Here is an 8,778-nt window from a genome sequence, read left to right on the forward strand (position 1 = left end):
AAATGGTTCGGCTGTGGAGAGACAGCAGCCGGCGGACCTGAGGGCTTTCGTGATAAGAACCTGAATGGTGGCTTTGGGAGCGAAGTGGGCAGTCTGGGGCCAGTGACATCTTAGGACAGAGGTGGTAAACCTTGGGATGATGGAGGGACAGCGAAGAAGTGCCCGGGACTGGAGGTCAGGTACATGATGAGGCACCGATGGAAAGCAGGGTGATGAGGAAGAGAGCAGCAGGCCGGTCAGGACAGACCCGACCTGTGCAGAGGCAGTGGGCCCCTGTTGTGTAGACCCTCCTTTACTTGGCGTCCGTGTCCTTGAGTGTCTGAAAGGGCTCACCTGTTGTGAAATCGGTGTGCTCTGTTTGCTGGCTCTGGAGGTAAAGTACATTTTGTATCGTTGGGGAGATTCTTGGGTCAAGGTAGTGACCTTTGGTGTGTGCTGTTCTCAGGGATCTCCAGCTGCGGCAGCTTGCCTGAAGTCAGAGTCCAGAAGAGAGCTGGCCTGCCCCCGTCCCTGGCTTCCTGGTCTTGACCTCAGCACCGAGAGTGTGTGAGGTGACTTAAGCTCAAGGGCGAAGCCTTGGGGTGCTGGCTGGTGAAATGTTTCAGTGCCATCGTTATTCATTGTTTTCCTTGTCTCATGTATGTGTCTCTTTGGCTCTGAGTGTGGTTGGTGGCTTTATCTCGGTGATGATGCTCTGTTCAGTTGTGTGTTTAAGAACACGTGGGTGGGGCTGTGGGCTTGGGTGCAGACATGGACAAGTCCAAGAACCACGCCATGCACAACCAGTCCTGAAAATGGCACAGAAACGGCATCAAGAAAACCCCGATCACAGAGATGTGACTCTCTAAGGGGGTGGACCCCAAGTTCCTGCGGAACATGCGCTTTGCCAAGAAGCACAACAAGAAGGGGCTGAAGAAGATGCAAGCCAACAACGCCAAGGCCGTGAGTGCACGGGCTGAGGCCATCAGGGCCCTCGCAAAGCCCAAGGAGGTCAAGCCCAAGATCCCAAAGGGCGGCATCCCCAAGCAAGCTCAGTCAACTTGCCCACATCGCCCACCCCAAGCTTGGGAAACGTGCCCGCGCCCGCATTGCCAAGGGTCTCAGGCTCTGCCGGCCAAAGTCCAAGGCCAAGTCTCGGAGCCGGCCGAGTGGCTCAGTTGGTTAAGAGCTTGCTCAAGAGTTTGAGCTCTGAGCAACAGCGGTTCGAGTCCCGGCCTGAGCTGAGCAGCCGCTGAGCTGCCAACAGGTAGCAGGATGGCTCAGCTAAAAACAAAACAAAACAACAACAAGGCCAAGTCTCAAACCAAGGCCCCAGCCACGCCTGCAGCTGCAGCTCCGCCTCCAGCCCAGGCTCTGGCTCCCAAAGGTGCGCAGGCTCCCACGAAGGCTCCAGAGTAGAGGCCTCTGTCTGCCGATGTGAAGATGGAAGGCCTGGTGTGACCCTTGCGCTGCTGCCTGCATGGGGCTGGTGTCCTCCTGTGCTATTTGTGCAAATAAAGCTGAGGCAGGATCTGTCAATCAAACAAACAAACAAACAAAAAACCTCATTGGTGGGTGGTGAGCATTGCTACATACCAAGCAGACCCTGGAGTGCCACGGCCAAAAGTTTCCAGAATGATGCAAGTAGCGAGAGGCGGGATCTGTGACTGGGGTTCTGGCTTTCAATGTTGACCATAGTAGAGCCAACTGGTTGTTTTTATTCTGTACCAGATTTGACGCTAAAGGCTTTATGTGCATGATTTTGTTTACTGCTTATAACTACCCTGTAAATAAGTAACGCTTTATACAAAGTTCAGGCGTGTTGGGCTTCCTAGCTTGCTCCAGTCACATAGCAAGTAAGTGCTGTGGCTAGAACTGGGACCCAGATTTTTGTGACCCCAAAGCCTATGCATTAGACCAGTGCTTCTCAACCTTTAAAGTGCTTATGACTCACCTGGGGTCATATCGAAATGCAGGCTGTGATGCTGTCATGCAGGAGGTCTGAAGTGGGGCTTCCAGATCTTCCTGCTGTTTTGTGGGTCCCACTGTATAAGCGAGTTGTCTACACCACCTGGTATGTGGCTTAATTTATTTGAGCTTCACTTCCAATGTTTGTAAACCAATTACTGTTTGTCCCTCTTTCCTTAGAATTGCAGTGAGAATTGAGATCATATGTCCGAAATCTTTGTAAATCAAATAACAAAAAATATCCGTGGCCTCCGTTGTCCCTTTCTCCCGCAGGCCTTTCTCCTCCTCCTCTTCCAATATTTTTCCTCTGCTCCTACTCCAACCCCATGTCACCTTTGTCCCTGTGGGGGTGACCGCCATCTGTATAACGTGGGCCTGCATGCCTGCTGATGGCTTTGTTGATGGATGGCTTGCCAAGAGGAGTGGTGGCTTTCCTTTAACCCAGCAGCTTTGGAGGCAGTTAGAGTGGGTGGGGCCTTCGGGTCCACGGCCTCTTTGGGCCCCAGAAGTAAGTAGCTCACTTCCAAAGGTGACCTCTCCCAGGGGAGGTGGAGGAAGGTTTCTTGTCCATGGCCATAATGCCTCGAAGTTCATGAAATGTCTTTGATCTGGAAGTCTTAAGCAGTTAAAAAAGGAATCGTGTTCCTTGGAGCAGATGACGTATTTGAAGGAAGCCTCAGACAGGACTCAGCAAGCAGGAGCCGAGGCTATAAGCTTGGCCTTCCCACGTCTGTCCTCACCCAGTCAGTTCTTTGAAGGGTGAGTTAACAGCCACTGGGCAGTAGGCTCTATTTAAGAAGGCTTAACGTGTGTAGTGGGTTTTAAAAAATTACAGCTAAAATGATGAAGATGGAGCTCTCTTTTGCTGCCATCGTAGGGTGTGTGGTTGACTCTTCGCCATGTCTTCTCACAAGACTTTCAGGATCAAGCGGTTCCTGGCCAAGAAACAAAAGCAGAATCGGCCCATTCCCCAATGGATTCGGATGAAAACTGGTAATAAAATCAGGTACAACTCCAAGAAGAGACATTGGAGAAGAACCAAGCTGGGTCTATAAGGAATCGCACAGGAGATGGCACCACATATTTATGCTGTGTCAGGGTTGCTTAGATCTTAATCATGGCACTGAAAAGATTGCTACTATCTAAACAGTTGGGTGTGCTTTATTGGGAAGTTTTAGGGAAAATGAGTTTCTTCCTGATATGTTTCTGCACTAGTAGGTTGGTTCAGTAATAAATACGTGAGGCCTTCTAAAAAAAAAAAATAAATAAATAAAAATAAATAAAATGATGAAGATGGAAACCGTGACTGCTCAGAAAGGGGGCATTTTAGTTGTTTGGATAACTCACTTAGGGAGATCCCTCGTTCTCCCAGAGTGTGGGGGAGGCCTTGCTGTGTGGTGTGTGGGAGAAAGGAACGGCTCATCAGGCAGGCTGAGAGGAGGGCTGTGTCTCCCTGTGTGGTGGGATGGAGACAGTACCTGCTTAACCTCCCCCAGGGCAGGAGGCCACAGACAGTGCAGGCACTTATCTGTCTCAGCCCCCGGTGATGTGGGAACTTACGCTTGGCAGTTGGCGTCTCTTTTAGGGCGGGGCTCACGCAAAATCCAGCTACCCGTATAGGGCGGTGTTCAGATCTTGGGTGTCAGAGTCAATAACCCTTAGAGCTAAGGACCCAGCTGTAGCATTTTTTAGCTGTGTAACTTTAAGTAACATAACCTCCCTGAACCTGTTTCCTCATCTATAAAATGGGGGTGATTACAGGGTTATTGGAAGAATTAAAATGAGTGGCTGCGTGTACAGAGCATAGGCCTGGGCCTGGCTTAGTCTGTGCTAGCTCTGGTTACCTCATTGCCCTCCTTGTCCTGTGGACCCTTTTGGTGAATTAAATTTTCCTGTAGATGTCTAGGATTACATAAAACATATACATGTTCCTTTCCGAGTGTGCCATGGTGTAATGACACTTGAGGTACATACAGACTTTGGAGCTAGACACCACTTGGTAGATAGAATCCCAGGTTTACCCACCTATGGCAAATTTCCCTTAGCCTCAGTCTCCCCATCTTTAAAATGGGGAGGTGGGTAACATAAGACTTGCCTCAGTGTTGCTGTGAGAATTAAATGAAATTATATAAGGTACTTCTTGTAGTTTCTTGCCCAATCATAGGCATTCAACCAATGGAAGCTATTTGTCAGCTAATAAAATGCCTATAACTTGGATGTTCTCTAAATTGCTCTCATCAATTGGTAAAGAACCCCGCCCTTTGGGGCATTGACTTCGGCATCCCAACAGGCTTGTCATACAGGACAATTGAGTTGAGAGTGAGTGAGCTCTGGCCTCCCCTGGTTCTGCCATCAGTATCTTCCTGCCCTTTTCCAGAGCCCCTGTGGTGGGGGCTTCTGGGGGAGGAAAGCGGAGGGTCCTGCTGGGCTCACCTGCAGCTCTAAGCTCCTCGGCGAGCAAGTGAGCTGTGGGGAGCACGAGACGGAGCCTTCCTGCTCATCGGAGTCATAAATGCCAGCCCCGGGCTGGGTAAGCATCCTGCTGCCAGTTTGTTTCATTGGATTTGGTGTCCTGTGGCGGTGGTTTAATTGGAAGAGATAATTGGTGCAGTGTTCTGGGGAGCAGGGTCTGAGACTGAGAGGACCAGGAGCGGCCAGGCTGATGTCTGGATGTTCAGACTTGCAGAGTGCGACGGGACACACCGCCTTCCCCTCTGCCAAGCTTTTCGCTTCTGCTGCTTTTCTTCTGTCCTTTGTGTCATAGCTAGTATTCCACCCATAGGAAAGTTCTATCCATAGTAAACGGCAGTGTCACAGTTCTCTTTCTAAAGTGCAGTTCATGTTGCTTCCCTGTGCCCCTTTCCCTGGCTCCCTGTTGCCCGTGGAGGTTCAGACACCCCAGGCTGGCGCCTGAGGCCTGTGCCCTCCTACCTGACCTGCCTCTCCTTGCATCACACCCCAGTCGACGGTCCCTGGGGTACCCAGCTTTCCCTCCATGAATTTTTCTTGGTGTCCTCCTCTGCCTTCCCGGTCCCATGTCATTTCTTCCCCTTGGCTGTCGCCCTGTGTTATGGAGGAAAGGTTGAGAATGGGGAGTTGGAATCTGAGAGTCCTGGTTTGAATCCCGCCTCCAGCACCCTCTCGTTTTGTGACCTCGGATAAGCGACTTAACCTCCATGAGCCTCTGTCTCCTCCTTTATAAAGTGGAGGTACCTTTCTTGGGGGGTGTGGAGAAGGAACAGTGTCAAGTGCCTAATGCACGCAGTGGTGCTCAGTAAGTGTTAGCGGATGTAATTAAAGATTAAGCACAGATTTCTCCCAGATAGTCAACCCTCATCCTCATCCTCATCCAGTGCCAGCTAAATAACTTAATTGAACCAGTTTTAGATAGTGTAAGATGACCCCAGATCTTCAGACAGCTCAAAGGTCAGAGGTCAGAGGTGCCAGGGAGTGGGAGAGGATAAGCACAGCCTCACTTTCTCTTCTGAGAACTGGGTGGCAGCCTCTTGAGGCTCTGGGAGGTTTTCTCTGTGCAAACATTGGCATGGGCCCTGCAGCTGCTTCCTGGTAATTAGGAATGTGCACGGGACTCCAGGGGTGAAGCAATACCCCATGACAGGCCATTTCCGGCCTGTGGATGCAGGCTGGGCAGGGCTGGGAGGAAACTGCTGGCTCATGAGCATCCATGACCCGGAGATGCCTTGGGAGACCTTCCTTCGAGCCAGGGCAGCGTGCATGAGACCTTGCGGCAGTTACCATGGAGACGCAGCCCTTGCTTTCTTTCTCTCCTGTCTACCGAAGTAGAGACTGGGGTCATTCCCAGGGGAGGAAACTTGCAGCCAGGTGTCTCAGACAGACAGAACTTGTGGGGGCCCTCACACCTGTCCTTGCTGAGCTTTGGTCATTTCTAACCACATCCTGTGACCGGGTATATCTCATAGCCTCTTTCCCAAGGGCAGACGGAGTACCTCCCAACAAACTGCCTTACGGAATAGATTCTCACTACATCCCTACCCCTTGCTCTGCGGCTGAGATTGCTCATTTCTGGGCTTAATGCTTCTCAAGGTCCTTTTGACTGGGGCTACCTTGACAATGGGGTCATTTTTTTAGTTCAAGCATCCTGACAGAAAAGGCACCTGGAAAGCCGTCGGTGGGCCACACCATCTCAGCACCTTGCAGGTAGAATGTTCCTAAGAAAAGAGCTATGGAAACACCAGCATGGCTCTGTGTAGTGAGAAATAATTCTATCCCTGGAAGACCCACACACCCGCAACTTCGCCTCCCATAGCCCTTCAGATTTGCAGTGCTCTTGCTTTTGTGTGGTCCCTTCATTCATTGTCATATCATCATCCTCGTCAGCACAGTGCTGTGCTTAAAAGACCTGGCCCTGGAGTCATACTGAGGTTTGAATCTCAGCCTCTCCTTTTCCGTCATTATCGCTCTGTACACCCGTACTCTGCTGCACATAGTAGGTGCTCGTTATGCTTAAGCGACAGTCACAGACTATGGAAAATTGACCCTGGAAGTCAACGGGGAGGTGCAGGGAGGCAGTGGGGACATGGCACACATGCAGTCCTGCCATCTGGATTTCTTGAATGGAAATGTTGCTGTACGTGAGGGTTTGCTCATGAAAATGGATGTGCAGCCTCCTGTACCGTAGCAGCGCTTGGAGTCTGTTCATCAAGACAGAAAAGGAACAACATGCGTTTAAAGGAGGCAGCATAGCTGCTGCACTTGCAGCTGGAGCCTTGAAGCCCCTGGCACAATGGTTCCCAAAGCCCCCGCTTTTATGTGGGGGATGCTGTAACTGGCCTTCTCTCTCGGGGCTGGGACTGGACTGCCTCTGCGGGTAGAGTTGCCTGCCTGTTCAGCAGGCAGCCTGGCCCAGCTGAACTTCACCATGCAAGCCTGTGTCTGCAAGGGCCGGCCTGTCTAATGTTTCAGCTTTTGTTATCCTTAGGTTCTCAACGTGCCCTGGTTTCTCTGGACCGGAATTCTGCCTGTAAGAACCAGTCCAATTATTATGGGAGGTTCAGTGCACAAATTAGAAGGCTTCTTTCTGCTGCTTGCCAAGAAACCCCACCTCTTGGGGAGGGCTTTACATTTCACAGTGTATTCTCCTGTGATTTATCTCATTTGCTTTTTAATTAGAATTTTCCGAGGCCGGAAGAGAGCTCCACTTTACAGATGAGCCCACTGAGGCCCCGAAATATTCTTTCCAGGCTCACGAAACATGTAACTAGCGGGAAGGCAGAGACAGGACATGAGTCTGATTCTGCCCACCAAGGATGACAACCGTTTACGCAGTGCCGTCTCAGTCACTCTTCTTTCTGGCTCCCAAGCTCAAGCCCTGCCCAGAAAACCATTTCCCCCGAAAGGCGATAATTTGCATATTTGGATCGGAACTCCATGTACCCGAGCGCTGACAGATTGGGGGCCACGTGCCACCAAGGTCTGTAGCTGGGGAAATGTGGGCATGTCATTTATAGCATTTATCTACGAAACAGGTACAACGAGCTGAGCATCAGGACATTTTCAGGCACTTGCCAGACACCTGCCATTTGTAATGCGGAGGGCAGGGGAGAGCTTTGTGCGGAGGCCTCACTCATTCCTGTGCCCACACCTTCTCGCTCTGGGCACATCCACCTCTTTGGGTTGGCTTCCAGGCTCCTCCTCCAGTCGTCTGCTGGTTGGTCTCCATTCATCTGAACAGACATTTGTTTTAGCACCATCATCGTCCTGGCACCGTACAGGGATATTTGGCTCTCCCGATGGCACCGGAGACTCAGCCAAACCAAACTGCTTCCTCTTGATTGCCATGTCTGTTCGTGGAGCTCCTGATTGAGATCACCTGGACCTCTCATGTCAGCCTGACCAGATTCCTCGTCCTGCCTCTTTTATCGCTCTCGGGCCAGCAAGCTGAGGGGATACTGCTCCCGGCAGTTCTGCTGTACCTATCCCTTCCTTTCCTTTTGCCCTGTCTCATCATCACCTGAGTCTAGACTGCTTTGGGTCACCTCCTCTCTGAGCGTTGGTCTGTGCCTCTCACCATTCCTCCTTTCACACGCTGGGCAGAGAACCTTCCAGTAACAGACCCACCCTGCTCAGAAAGATGGCGCTCTCTCTTTCTCTCGCCACCTGCACACAGTGCGGTTTTGGAGCGCTTTTGTAGCTCATATTAAAGCGTGTGCATCTATTTCTTTCTCCTCCACTCTGTGATTCAGTCCTTGAGAGCAGGGCCTGGCTTGTTCTTCTTTTGTCCTGTTGTAGGTCGTTCCACAGTGACAGGCCTTCCCGAATATGGGCATGCGTGCTGACTAGCACGTTTAAGTGGAGATTGCAGGTAAATCTCCCTCCCCTTTGTTTTAAGCTGGTTTAACCAGCACTTACCAATTCACCCAGAGGAAACCATGGTTGATAGCTTTGATGACTGACAGGGAGAGAGGAAGCAATTTTCCTACCTTCCCAGGTAAGGGTAACATGGCAGCTTACTTCAGAAGGTGATTCCACACTTTAGGTGCTTTGTTTTTAAGCCAAATACTTAAACTGGATGGTTAATTTTATAAATTTCACTCTTTGGGGCCAATTTGTCAATTCAACAAAAGTTCACGGTGCTGATGAGTTGTTTTGGGAGAGGGTCAGGGCACCAAACTATGTCAGATGCCAGGTTTATTTATGTTGGGTAAAAAAGAAAATGTGTTCACCAGATTGAGCCTACACACTTTTCCCAATATTTTTAGCCTTTCAGTATTGCCATTGACAAAGGCAACGATCAGAACCGTAATGAAAAATATCTGGGGAAATAGGACAAATTTAAACTGTACATATGAA

At 50.5% G+C, this 8,778-nt stretch overlaps 1 pseudogene; it reads left to right on the forward strand.

The window, feature by feature from the left end:
• Nucleotides 1–2,791: 2,791 nt before the first annotated feature.
• On the forward strand, nt 2,792–3,196 carry LOC109383222 (60S ribosomal protein L39 pseudogene; annotated as a pseudogene).
• The last annotated feature ends 5,582 nt before the right edge of the window (nt 3,197–8,778 follow it).

Source organism: Hipposideros armiger, unplaced genomic scaffold (assembly GCF_001890085.2).
Source record: "Hipposideros armiger isolate ML-2016 unplaced genomic scaffold, ASM189008v1 scaffold_78, whole genome shotgun sequence".
NCBI classification, from domain to species: Eukaryota; Metazoa; Chordata; class Mammalia; order Chiroptera; family Hipposideridae; genus Hipposideros; species Hipposideros armiger.